Below are 14,289 nucleotides of genomic sequence, written 5' to 3' on the forward strand. Positions count from 1 at the left end.
GAAAGGACGTACTCACGCACAAGGTTAACGATAGGCCAACTGATAATCTGTTCAATAATTGGTTAAAGCGAAAGCAACTGTGCTGCTTACAAAAAGATAAATCTGGAGCTCTTAAAAGCAGCAGGACTGTGGGTGCATGGGCATAACTTTTTGTCTAGTCTATTTGCAAGAGGACCAATTATTCCAGCTGCGTTTATAGGCACGGTTGCTTCACGCAAAGAAATGGGAGCGTGCACGCATTTTCGTGCGCATCACATCAGCTGTTAGAGCGCGTGATCATCCTCTCATTCAATATTCACCTGCTTTCTTTTGCTTGCGTGGACATATATATATATATATATATATATATATATATATATATATATATATATATATATATATATATATATATATATATATATATATATATATAAACATATATAAAACTGGTGCAAGTGTCAGTTGAAGTGTCAGAGAGATGATAGTGTATGTGTTCTCTACAGGTGGTTTGTCGAGCCCACTCACCTATGCAAGACACATTCAAAATTAATAATAGTTTTGGGTTGGAATGTAGTGTGGTGAGGGGGAGGAGAGGTTGAGCTTTTATCCTTCATGTGACTTTATATCATCACATGGTTTTGGTGGTTGTCAATAGCTACTGTATGTTTCCATCCAAAAATGCAAATTAACTTTATGCGCAAAACTGGAACATCGCATAAAAGACGTGAGAATAAAGCAGCGTTTCCATCCAACGAGTCAAAGCAAACAAAATCATCACTTCCTGATAAACTAATGCCAAATTCTAACAGTAAAAACAGAATTTGCTGCAGTAGGAGAAGCTGAGTGAATCTTTTCTTTATTTAATAAATGACCCGCTCCCTTAGAAGGCAATCCTGACACACAGTGAATGCGCGGTGGCGTTTGAAGGTGTGATACGCAGAGCACAGACGCTTTTGATTCTGGAGGTCATTAATAATATAATAACACTAATACTGAAATTGTTAAGGTGTTTTAGAATGACCAAAACAACATTTCAGATGTTTTACAGTGTGCTCAGCCTGCTGGTTTGTCTATTCACACACATTTTTATCATCATATGATCTCATAACAAAATCACATGACTTTTTTTAATGCGCATACTGGAATTTGTTCAATAAAAGTGTTTCCATCGCAGTTTATGTGCATCTTTTCTTATTGAATAAAACATTTATCCTACTCATGCTTTTTATGCGCATTTTCAAAATGTATGTGCATCCTGCCATTTTCATCAACCGTTTTTTTATGCTTGTATCCAAAATGCACATAAAAATAGGTGGATGTAAACGTCGCTAATGTCTTAAGTGTGAAACAGATAGTAGTTCACCCTGACATTAAAATTCTGTCATTAGTTACTCTCCGTCCACTTTGTCTAAATTTCTTTGTCCTGTTAAACACAAATGAATATATTTTGAAGGATGTTGGAAACCAGTACCCATTGACTTCCACAATAGATTTAGTTTTTTCTACTATGGATGTCAATGGTTACTGGTTTCCAACATTCTTTGAAATATCTTTTTTGTGTTCAACAGAATTAAGAAACTCAAATGGATTTGAAACTACTTGAGTGTGAGTAAAGGGTGAGGACAATGTCATTACAGGGTGAACTATCCCTTTAAGATGTTGCAATTATGGTTGTATGAGGTAATGAAATATGCGACATAGGCTCATTCTGAAACCGTAACCCTATATACTTTTCTGGAGATCGCGAATTATGTAGCCAGAGTTACGTATGGTGGCATTTCAATGAATGCTACGGGATAGTATGACGGAGTTTTTTTTCTCGGTTACCAGCTGACCGCTTACGTCTGTATAGATGGCTTTTCCACTGTTACCAGTTTGTCTGGTTGACATGTACGTTGTACACGGACTTAAGATGGAGAGTGGAGTTGATGACAACAACGGGGTTTAAGTCCGGTGAAGAATGGTTCCAGAAAGCAGGTAAGACAAAAACAAAAGCTAAAAAACAAAATAGACAAATAAATAACAGGGTGAGAATGTGGTAAAATCTGAAAACGTGGTAAAAACCAGGTGAGGGCTTTTCTTTTTATGGATTACTCTTTAAAACACTGCAGTTGGGTTGTGGGCGGGTCAATCTGTGCTTTTTAAAACACTATTGGTTTGGTTTAGGAAAGGAGGAGGGTGGGTCAGTCGATCAGTCAGTCAGTCTGTCAGTTAGTCAGTCGACAGCGGCCTCTGGTGGATTTACGTGAGAACAACAGGAGCGAATGGCACTCACAAGAGAAATTTGAGATTTGAAAAAAGCGTACACAGCGGCCTCTGGTGGATTCGCGAAAACAATAACTGCAAAAAAAAAAATAAATAATAAAAAAATTTGCTCCTGGGATGTATTTTGATCTCTCCAAAAATGTATATGGGGTAGGTAAACAGAATGAGCCTGGGTTGGAAATATGCATAAAATGGTTCCACAGTTGCCAGTTTTGACGGATTCATGCATTGACAGTGTACATGATTGTAGTTTTCTAGCATGAATTCATTTATACCTTTTGTGTAGAAAAAATGTTTAAGTATCCATTAAAATAAGATGTTTAAGAGTAGCAAAATTGCTTCCTCCCCTCATTTTTATAGTCGTGCTTAATGAGACAAAGTCATTAAATCTATATTTTATTTTTTTTATCACAAATTAATATTAAGTAATGTATTTTATTTTGGTTTGCTATTTTAAATGTTATGATAAACAAGTTTTACAACTTCAGCAACACTTTACAATTAGATTCCATCAGGTCATGTATTTACTAACACAAACAAGAAAATAACAATACATTACAGAACTGATTCAAATTTCATAAAATTAGTAGATAAAACAACGTCACTCATTGTTAGTTCATCTTCACTCAATGTCAAGTATAATTTTGGATTATAATAAAGCATTAGTTACTATAATTAAGAAACGCAGACAAGTACACTGTGGGTTCCAACATTTGTTGTGTTGGGAAGACAAGAAGGAATTGTTAGCTTATTAGTTTTTACAAATTCAAGTGGATTGAACATAAAACAATCAAGTTGTCCTAAAATAATGTGTTGTTTCAGCTAATTTTAAATAAGTAGTTTAATTGTTGAGTACACTGTAAAAAATATGGGTTCCACACAATTCCTTTATGTTGTCCTAACACAAATCAATTTAGGTAACTTAATCGTCTTTACAAATTTAAGTTGACTGAACATACAACAATTAAGTTGCCCCCCAAAAAAACCTTAGGAATTGTAGTTTGAACAAACATCAGAAGTCTTTTTTGTGTAGTAGTGTTGATTTTTAGCCTCAATAAATACGCTAACTAATTTGACCATATTGTAAAGTGTGGCCAAAACTTATCATACTTAATTTATCCATGTACAAGAAGCAAGGTTTGTTATATTTTGTGGATCAAAATGTGCTACAGTAAACCTAAAGACAGACAGTATTCTACAAAATTCCACAAAAATCTACTCAGAACTCTTCAGGGGGCCCATTGCTTATAATATCATTTCCGGGTTTTACTGCTACAAATTAAGCAGCTCTACTACTTCCTGTTGCCAGAGCAAACAACACATGAACAGACAAGCTGAAATGACCCGGGCATGCAGATTCTTCCCGCCCCAGAGATTATGCTGAGCTTCTGGCAGTCCGGATCATGGCATGTCACTGGCACAGATGCCGTGCTGCCATATGTCAAACATAATTCAGTTTTGTGCTAACACACCAAATACCCAGCATGAGCTATACACAAGTGGACATATTTGGTCCTTTTTTGCCACCATTTTCTACCCATCTGCCTTTTTAAAACTTTAAACCATTGCTTACAGTAAATATATGCTAGGTGTTGTAGTAAAAATAATTAGCAGGAACTGTCAGATGGCTAAAAAGACCATCTTTTTTACGTTTTGCCACATGCAAGATGGCAGAATATTATTACTGTTAGCAGAAACTGGGCAGATTGCAAACGGTAGAGTTGTGCTGTGATGAACTTCTGCAAATGCGCATTCTTCTCGCATGTGAAATATAATTAGCAATGTCCTATCATCAGCTTTGTTCCTCACGACTAAACATGAAGTTCTGCATGAATGTTTTTTGGGAAGAAACGGCAGTTCATGATTCTTTCATTAAGGGAACTGTCAGGTTTCCTTCTATGAAATAATCATAAACCAGTGGTGTTGATTGACGCAACAATTCTCTTGTGTAAATTTATGATTATTATGGGGCTGTGGAAATCACTGCATGCCTGTAAATGAGTGCTTATAGGCATCTGGTTCACATTAGTGACAATGTTTTTGTTTTGCTTAGTTCTTTTCTTTCTTTCTTTCTTTCTTTCTTTCTTTCTTTCTTTCTTTCTTTCTTTCTTTCTGTTTATTATATGGAACTTGCTTTCACATTAAAGGTGGGAATGATCTGGGGTGGGTTTCCGAAAACCATCATTAGCCATAGGTCGCAATGTCAATCGTTCCAAACATAGTTTGTTGGATTGGCATTTCCCAAATCCATCATTCCAACGAACATTCGCAAACTGCTTTGCAAACTTGTATGCTTGCAACTACACCTCTAGAGCCCCCTATGCCCTATTTATTTAGAACATTCTAACATTTAAACTTGAAATTATTTTAAAAAAGCAATAAAATCATTTACACTCTTTTAGGTGTAATTTGCTTTCAACATATTTTTACAGTTCAGTTTTAGTGATCTTTATGTTTACAGTTGCGCTCTCTTCACAGTGCACTTTGAAAACAATGATGTCAGTTTAAACACAGCCATGGTTCATGATGAAAGCTATTGGTGACCTATTTTTAAAAGCGGAATTTATGTTACTTCTCCAAAGCTTGTGAAAACAAAAAACATAGCATACATTAATGCTTTTAATTTATAGTAGATTATGTATTAAGAAATGTATCTGTATATGACATGGGCCTAATGGTTAGAACATTTCTGCAGTGGTTTGCATGTGTGATATTGTAAAAGTAGACTTTTCAAAAAATAAAAACATAAACAATATCCTACTTAATAATAATAATAATAATAATAATAATAATAATAATAATAATAATAATAATAATAAAAGTAATAATAGTGATATAAAAGTAGGGTTTTTTCGATTCCTAATAAATATTAAATATTACATTTCATTTCTTTATAATTAGCCTCATTGTTTATTATTTATATAATTAAAATTTGATATTAGAATATGTGTTAGCATTTGTAAGTGATAATTTTTTTTTTTAATAGAATGTGTAATGTTCTCAATAATAATTGTAAAGGAAACATAGGCTCTATATGTGTTACAAATATTTCAATTAAAAAGGAAAACGAGTGCATGTTTTTACTTAAACTAAAATTGGATTTTTTTAAAAAGCGTGTGTATGTAAAAAACTATGATTTGCACAAAGAAATGGGGTTCTTTTCTAAAGAAGTGGTTACCACCTTATTTACCACAAAATTCTGGGCGTTTTACATTATAACTAACGTGGTTCAAACAATGGATCTGCAACAGAGAAACTACAGATTTTGTGAAACACTCGTCACTACATCATTCTTTTCCCAAACAATGAATCGTACTATGATAGTTCAGCCGCGAGTTACGCCGTTGTTTGGGAAACGCACCCCTGACATGGTATTTTTTAATTATTTCTATACATCTCAAAAACGTGATTACAACTAAAAAGTGTTTAGTGTTATAGCTCTTATGTGTGAAATATATCTATTATATTTAAGCTGCATTGTGTATATATTAAGTAATAATTAATAATTAAAGGTGCAGTATGTAAGTTTGACACCCAGTGGTTGAACTAGGCACACCTGGTTCAAAACAAACACAAGCGCAGGTTGTCAGATTGACGACACCAGCAGCAGTGTGCCTGTTGAGCCTAAATGCTGATTTAAGGCGGATTTACATCGTGTTCTAAATAAAAGTAATGGCACGCGATATAAGGAATGTTTTTTTCATATTAAAAGGAGTTTTTGTTCTAACCCGCTCCTGAAATTTATATTTTAAAAACAGCTTCTGTTTCTTGCAGCTGAACAACAGGAAACTGACAATGATCAATGATGTGCTTTATTCAGTGTTAAATGCTAATAATGTGAGTCTGAATGCCATTTTACATGACAATTATTGCCATACTACTGAAAGTAGTCGCAGATCGTTCACCTCAAATCTTGAAAATAAAAGAAACCATTTGAAATTGAACTTTAGAACTGTCACTTTGTGTAAACCAACACATATCAGTGATTCAGCGTGTACATTTAATAATCTTAAAGAGATTTAATATTTATTAATTAGATGATAAACCTTGCCATTTCGTTGCGTGCAGTAAGTGCACTATTCTGTGCTTCTGAATGGCTGTATTTCAGTTTCTGTCGTGTTTCGTCTGGTGCAAACATCCAAATAGCTTATCACTGCAAATCTCGTCACCAGGGCTTAATTTGTGCCGGAACACGCCAGATCCAAACTGGGAACCTCTGAAATCTGATCCGGCACCTCATTTTACCGATCACCCTCCTCAACAGCCCTCCTCCTCTGTCCGCTGTTCAATTTCACTTTCTTCCACAACTCCCAAACTCTCTTCACTTTCGTCCACGACAACCTCCAACCTCCCGCTCATCACTTTCGTCGGCGACACCGCGTCAGCATCCAATGCCAAGCCACCCAGCCCCTTCCACCGTGTCCACTTTAGTGCGCGACACCTCTACATCCTCAGGTAACATGCCGGAATAGTTAACCCGATCTGTTACGGGACCTCTCAATTAAAAAATTAACTACTGCTCATTACGCAGCATGTTGTTAGGATATGGGGTTACAATATAACCTGCTCACCTAATGTTTATGTTCATGATATTAATATTATTTGCTAATTAATAACCACTTCATGTGGAACTCTGAATCTGCATCCTACTGTCCACCGGAGGTCACATTCCGATTGGGGACATACACTGAATGAATGAAACGCTGCTTTCCACCAAGGCAACACAGGGTTTTGAAAAATAATTGGCTAAACTGGCTTACAAGGGAGACGCTTACAACAGGAAGTGCAGATCCAAATGCAGGGTTTATTAGCAGGATGGTCAGGCAAGCAATAGTCAACGCAGGGACAAACAGATGTATACAGGAAATCCAGAGTTGTGGTCGATAAACAGGCAGATGATCAAAAAGGCAGGCAGCAGAAAGGATTAAACAAACAAGACAAGGCGAGGGTCTAAAACATGGCAGGACAAGGCAAGGGAAAATGCGTCGTAATGTTAACAGTTCAACAAGACTCAGCACTGATGTATGTGTGTGTGAGCTGAAAAAATAGTCCATGTAATCAGTCTTTGACAATCCTCCGGCTGTGTGTATGCAATCAGTCAGGATCAGAAACCAGCTGTGAGTGTGTGTGGTGCATGACTGGATCTTGTAGTGCATAATGGCGGATTTGTAGTCCGTTTGCAATCTGCAACTGATAGATCACTGATAATCATAACACTGGCATTGAGCGGGTTAAAGACCAAAACAAAGACAGACGATCCAGTAAGTAATGCACATTTTCAAAGCAGAAAATCTCACTTGAGCATTGTTTTTCAGATAAACAATTATGTTCACTTAGCATGTTTCTGTAATATCTGCAAACATATTATGGTATTTTTATGCTTTAGAAGAGTCAAAAACATACAGCAATTACTCATCTTAGGTAATGTATTCCAACTACTTTTTGGATTAATTTTAAGCTACCTTGTTAATAACACAGGGATTACTGAAACAACATGGGGAACACCTTCACTGTTAGCTATGACTTTTGCCTCCGTAAAATCCTAATCTTCTGCTTATTAATTGTTAATTAATTGTAATTAATTGTGGTGGTGTATATGACATGGGATGGAGAATATAGTCTTGCTGAAAAAGGAATCATCATGCCTTACGTGATTTCATGTACTGTAAATATGCATACACAGTTGTAGTGTTGACATAATATCTATTCAATTCTTTGTTATCATCTTTATAAAATGCATTAAGCTATGGTTTCTCCACACCCATTATTATATAGCCAGAAATATATTGACATACCAATAACGATCCATGTGCCTCTAAAAATATGAACATATAGATTTTATAATATTTAGTAAATCTATTATTTTGTATACTCTACTTTTAACAAAATGTTGTTGCTGCCTCTTTCCAAATATGCATGAAATCTCTGCGTGAAGTGCACTACATTGTTGACTGACACACAAAAATCCACTTGTGAATATTTAGGATTATTACGACCCAGTGGAATTCCCTGCACGTCTGGATATTGTTGTGTTACAGTCATCTGGTTCACATAAGCGACAACATTTTTGCTCTCTGTGAAGCCGAATCACAAAATAACATTCATGTATATTTTCTTGGTGAAATCACTCTTTTGTGCGGTTTCCTCAGAGGAAAGGTTATGCTCACAGGACAAGTTTTATAGGTAAAACATCTTTTTTTTTTTTTTGACATGAAGAGAAAACAAAAAGTCAAGTAACGTAGAATACATATACAAAATATGATATATGGCCATATTTTAGCATATATAAAAACATGGTCAATGTGATCTTATGTTGCAGTTTCACTGACTTCAACAGTGTAAAAATATTGATGGTTTTGTGAGTTTCATCTATCCAAACTGATCTTTATTTTGTATTTTCAATTAGATTCAAGTCAGGTGATTGGCTGGGCCATTCTACAGCTTGATTTTCTTTCTCTGAAAGCATTTGAGAGTTTCCTTGGCTGTGTTTTGGATCATTGTCTTGTGAAATGTCTACCCTGGTTTCATCTTCATCATCCTGGTAATGTAGATGTTTGACTGAAGCAGCTATTATTAATTTACAATGAGTAAGGGTAGAGGGTTGCTGAAGAACTACTGAGAAATTTCAGCTGCTGTCTGGGCTTTCACTACCTTTATACACCTCCCTTTCTTCATGTGTTCAATACATTTTTCCTGTCTCATTTCATTTTATTGCACATAACTTAGTTTGTAAACTAACTAGATTTGTTTTCTATTCATATATGTATTTCTTTGGTTGTTATCAACATCTGGTGAAAATTAAATTTCAAGTCAATAGCACCTTTAGAAATACGTTTTCGGAAAAAATGGTGACATGCTGAATACTTATTTCCACCACTGTATACTGTACATATGTATGTATATATATATATATATATATATATATATATATATATATGTGTGTGTGTGTGTGTGTGTGTGTGTGTGTGCGTGTGTGTGTGTGTGTGTGTGTGTGTGTGCGCGCGCATGAAATTCAAACAAGCAGCTTTATATAATAAATATAGTATTCGATTTGCACAAATTACCATAAATCAAATTGTATATACAGAACAGATATCAAAACAAAAGCGAATAAAATTTGAAGTACCTCTTCTAGCACAAATGCTAAATTATTTAGTCTTGTTTCTGTGTTGTTTCTTTGCTTATGTTGCCTTTAAATTAAGATTTATTCAAGCAGTACGGTATGTATCCTTAAATGCAAAACTGATGGCATGGCAGACCCTAAGGGTTGTGGGTGGTGGTAGTAATGATGTGGTAAAGGAAATCTATGCCTTCATTAAAAGCAAACCTCACTTGCTATGACTTACTGCACAGAATCAATTAAATGAGACCTCATGATCATTCTCAACCCACTGATTGTTTCCCTATTGTTTAAAACTGGCTCTGCATTCCTACAGTAGGGGAAAGCTACTTAAAAAAGAATTTTAAAAGAAAATGTTTTAGACAGAAATAAATGTGTGCATTGTTTACAAACTCACAAGTGTGGTCTATTAATATCAGGAGGTACAAATTTAGAGTAATTTCAAAATAATTTTATTTTAAACATAATCTGCTTATTGTTACTTTTGACCTCATTGGAATAATCTAACACAACAATATATGCTAAATTAACTGGCCTAATTTTTTTTATCAAATATGGTTTATAATATACCAGACTATGACCTTGGTCGTATGTGAACTGCAAACATTTTGTCTTTTATCTTTGCCAAAACTATTAAATTGCATCTGCTTTTTAAGTTTCAGTTCCATCAAACGCTTCAAAACCAAACAGTACAAAATTAAATAATGTATAATTTTTTTTGTTAACGTCGGATGTGACATTAAACCGAGGTCCTGACTCTGTGGTTCTTAAAAATCCCAAGATGTATTTCGAAAAAGAGTAGGGGTTTAACCTCGGCATCCTGGCCAAATTTGCCCACTGGCCTCTGTCCATCATGGCCTCCGAATCATCCTCTTATCATAATTGGCTTCATTACTCTGTCTCCTCTCCACCAATCAGCTTGTGTGTGGTGTGCGGTCTGGTGCAATAAGGCTGCGGTCGCGTCATCCAAGGGGATGCTGCACACTGGTGGTGGATGAGTTACTTTTGTCCCCACTCTTCCGTACTTCTGCAGCATGGCAGGTATAGTGAATGTGTATAACGGACAGGCCCATGGCCAGGGCAGGGTCAGGTGGTTTTATTGACCTACACCTCACTCCCAAGGGTTCAGACTTTGTCCATTATTGAACTCCCTTGTCCCATTTTTGACATATATGCCAACCTGACCTCACAAGGATACGAGAAAATAACAGTTTCACTTTTTGTCAGTTTAGTGGCTAATTTGTACAAATTCATATGTTCAAATCAATTCTTTCACAATGTAGATGTGTCCAAGCAGCTTAACATAGTGGTTCTAGTAAATTGAAACTGTGTCAGTTGAAGTTCAATTTTGTTTAGTTCAGTGGGGTTTAAATTTCACTGCTGAAAGTATTAACACTGAGGAGCAATTTGTTGATGGTCAGCTCTACAAGTCCCAAACCAAGCAAGCCAGTGGCAACAGTGGCGAGGAACAAAACTTCACCAATTGACGAAATTAATGGAAAAAAAAACCTTGAGAGAAACCAGGTTCAGTTGGTTTTGATCATTTCTCCTCTGGCCAAACTTCTTGTGCGGAGCTGCAGTTTGGGCGCGGAGGCTGGAGAACGCTGGTAACCATAGGTAACCGTCGGGTGTTCAGGCTGCCCACAGGATCGATGCGTAGATTCATCTGTCACTGGGCTCTTTCAGAAATCTCATGCTCTACACTCCTTCATGACTGCCACAGCATCTGCTCAGGATATGGCCTGGTCCAGGATTATGGATATCTCCAAAAGTGCTCTGTGGTTAGCATAATCTCTTCACAGGTCTTGGATCACATCAATGGCACTGCACAATCTCTAGAGACCTTGGGATGAGTATCCCCAGGTGGAAATATAGAATAAAGAAAATAACTAGTGTAATGGCTGTTCATAGTGTATTTAAACAAGACAGTTCAGTTGTATGGAATTGTACGATTTTTAAAAGGAGTTGCGGCACCAAACTCAACCGTCATTGGGCGATGAGCAATTCATACTAAAATGTACAAATGGGATTGTATAAATTTATATTAATTAGCCACTCTATCAAAAAGTTACAAATTGGCATGAGATAGAGTTGGCTATGCCATCAAAAAATTTGAAAACAACCATTCAGAGAAAGTTTTAGGACCAAGCAGAAATCTCTGTCGGGCTGCAGTTTCCTCGACTTCTGGAAGCCATAGTATTCACCATCACAGTCTGTGTTTTTGACTTCAGCAAATCTGTTTTTTCTAATTCAAATTTTCTTGAGTCCCACATCCAGCTGCGCAAAAATACATATATGCAATCTACCTGAGATATGATCAAAATGAGAAACTGTCTTCCACTTATGTGTCAAATAGATGGGAAAAATAACACCTAATTTTTTAGCATATTGAAACACAAAATGACCAAATAAAATGTCAAGGTCCAAAGGACTCCCATATTAAAGTTTATTGTAATTCTAAATATACAATTAGCATTTTGTTGTCATCCATGAGTTTGCAGATTTACTTTTTTACAAGAAAATCTGCAAAATGCAGATGCGGTTAGTCAAGAAACCTGGATGTTGAGTTGTATGTACAGATTGTTATAAATATACAGGTTATAAGGTGCTGTATACAAGTGCGAATGTACAAAGTATTGCATTGTATATTGATATACGGTGCTGTGTACAAGTGTGTATGAGAAAGTATTGCACATATTTATTGCACAGTAGGGGAATATTTAACTGTTCATAAGGTAGACAGCCTGAGGGAAGAAACTTTTCCTGTGTCTGGCTGTTTTTGTGCTTGGTGCTCTGAAGCGCCGACCAGACGGTAACAGTTCGAACAGCTAGTGTGCTGGGTGTGAGGCGTCCAGAGTGATTTTGCGAGCCCTTTTACTCACTCTGGAAGAGTACAGTTTTTGAAGTGTAGAAACTGTACTCTTCCAGAGTGAGTAAAAGATGGTACTTGTTTAACTCTATGTGCTGATTAAAGTTAAATGTGCCAAGTTTGTTATTTGTATAATAAATGCCAATAGTCTAGAGTTTTAATTTTAAACCTAATTTAAAAGATTCCAAAAATATTCTTATGGTAGATGGTATATAAAAATTTGTACCCTAGTATTGTTGTCACAGAAGGGATGGGTCTCAGGTAAGTAAGTGACAATATAGTGAGGAAGTATGGCAGTAATAAGCAGGTGAGTATGCAGATAACAATGATAATCTGGGAGTATGAAGTAGATGATGGAAACCAGGTTATAGTCTATTGTAGGATAATCATGGATACAGGAACTGATGACGAAAACCAGGAAGAAGACAAGATGAGGAACCAAAAAGACACAGCACTAGGAACAATGACGAGGAAACACTGGAGATGACAGAAGACAAGAAAGGTAAGTTATATATCAGAGTATCAAGACTGAGTGTGTACCAAAAGGTTTATCCTTTCTGTCTAGCAATGAGGCCAGATGCTGAGTGAAATATGTGAAGGGACATTATGGTGCAGGGGGTAATGACGTCAGGAATTTCAGATGTGTGAATAATTAGTATTTTGGTGATGGTGATCTGGGTGTGTGATTGGGGGAGAACCTGGTGTGACTATGACATTACCCCCTCCACAGCGATCTCCCGAGTGCCTAAAGACTTGACAACATGGGGGTCTACCTCGGCTTTATGGTGCAGCGTGGTCAGGATGAGCTGCATGGAACTCTTCCATGAGGACTGGGTTCAGAATATCATCTCGAGGAACCCATGACCTTTCCTCAAGTCCATAGCCCTCCCAGTCTACCAGATACTCAATCCCACCCGCATGTCTTCCAGAGTCCATGATTTCATGCACTTAATAAATTGATCCTTCTTCCACCAGGATAAGAGGAGGGGGCTCTTCTCTCGGACCAGGTTCTGTTGAGAGAGAAAAAGTTGTGAATGTGTTTGAGGAGAGAAATGTGAAATGTTCTATGTATTTTATAATCAGGGGTTAAGTGAAAGCTGTGAGTGACTGGGTTGATTCTGTTCTCAATAGTAAAGGAGTCAACATATCAGGGACTCAGCTTTTTACATGGCTGCCATAGACACATATCCATCATAGATAACCAGACCTTTTGACAAACCCTGAAATCTGGAGTCTGCACTCTACAAAGGTCTGCCGCAGTTTTGTTTCTTTGGATCACCCTTTGAATATGTTGGTGAGTCCCAGATGCTCTCACTCTCCCAGAACCAATGATCAACCATGGGGTCATCAGATGGTTCTCCTGACCATGGAAATTGGGGGGTTGGTAACTAAATATGCACTGGAAGGGTGTGAGTCCAGTAGTGAGTTGTCTCAGGGAATTTTGTGCATACTCGGCCCAGCCTAGGAATTGGTTGACCCAAGTTTGCCCGCAGGAAAATGTAGTGGAGTTTTGGATATGGCACAGTCCTTGCACCCATGCACAAACTTTCTCATGTCTTTTGCCATCTCAGGCCATCAGAATCGCTCTTTTATTAGTAAGAGGGTCTCGTTGGCTCCCAGGTGACCAGTGCCCAGGGATGTATAGTTTGACTGGATTAAGGGAGTATTTTGAGTGTTGGGGACAAACTGGAGCTCCAGTGAATAATAGGTTCCTTTCCCTAGAAGACTTCTTACGTTCGATGAAGGTGAGAAAGAGCAGCTACTTTCACATTCTTGTGACCTGGGACATAAGGAATTCAGAAGGTAAAGCATGTGAAAAACCGTGCTCACCTGGCTTGTCTAGGGTTCAGACGATGAGCTTCTCGAAGATATTGTAAGTTCTTGTCGTCAGTTAATGCAACAAAGAGTTGTTCACTCCTCTCCAGCCAATGTCTCCATTCCTCGAGGGCTAATTTAATAGCCAAGAGTTCCTGGTTGCCGATGTCATAATTGTCTTCCACTGGGCTGAATTTGTGAGTAGGGTCTGTCTGTGGACTGCAAGAAAGGGGCAGAGCAT

The sequence above is a fragment of the Danio aesculapii genome, chromosome 21, assembly GCF_903798145.1.
Source record: "Danio aesculapii chromosome 21, fDanAes4.1, whole genome shotgun sequence".
NCBI classification, from domain to species: domain Eukaryota; kingdom Metazoa; phylum Chordata; class Actinopteri; order Cypriniformes; family Danionidae; genus Danio; species Danio aesculapii.